The sequence below is a fragment of the Galeopterus variegatus genome, unplaced genomic scaffold (genome assembly GCF_000696425.1).
Source record: "Galeopterus variegatus unplaced genomic scaffold, G_variegatus-3.0.2 Scaffold347, whole genome shotgun sequence".
NCBI lineage: Eukaryota > Metazoa > Chordata > Mammalia > Dermoptera > Cynocephalidae > Galeopterus > Galeopterus variegatus.
In genome coordinates, this window is record NW_007726458.1 from 10,265 (window position 1) to 10,807 (window position 543).

The following is a 543-nucleotide window of genomic DNA, read 5'->3' on the forward strand; positions in this document are numbered from 1 at the left end:
TACAGAACTGAAGAAGTTATTCAGTGAAATAAAAAACACAATGGAGAGTTTAACCAGCAGGGTAAAGTGGCTGACTGAATTAGAAAGGTGGACCCAACTATATGCTGCCTACAAGAGACCCACCTCACCCATAAAGACTCACATAGACCAAGAGTGAAAGAATGGAAAAAGATCTTCCATGCAAACAGAAAAGAAAAACGAGCTAGAGTACCTATTCTCATATCTGACAAAGTAGACTTTTTTTTTTCCTTTTTGTCTTTTTTCGTGACCGGCAATGGATCGCAACCCTCAGTGTTGCGCCCGTACCGGACCAGGACCGGCAACGGGATCGCAAACCTCGGTGTTGCTCCCGCACCTTGCTCAGCCAGTGAGCGGCCAGTCTGTATGTAGGATCCGAACCCTCGGCGGGAGCGCCACCATACTTCCCAAGCGGCGCACGGTAGCAGTGCGGCACCGGGCGGGCCCCTGACAAAGTAGACTTTAAACTAAAAACCATAAAAAGAGACAATGAGGCCGGCCTCGCGCTTGTCTTTTGTTAGTGGA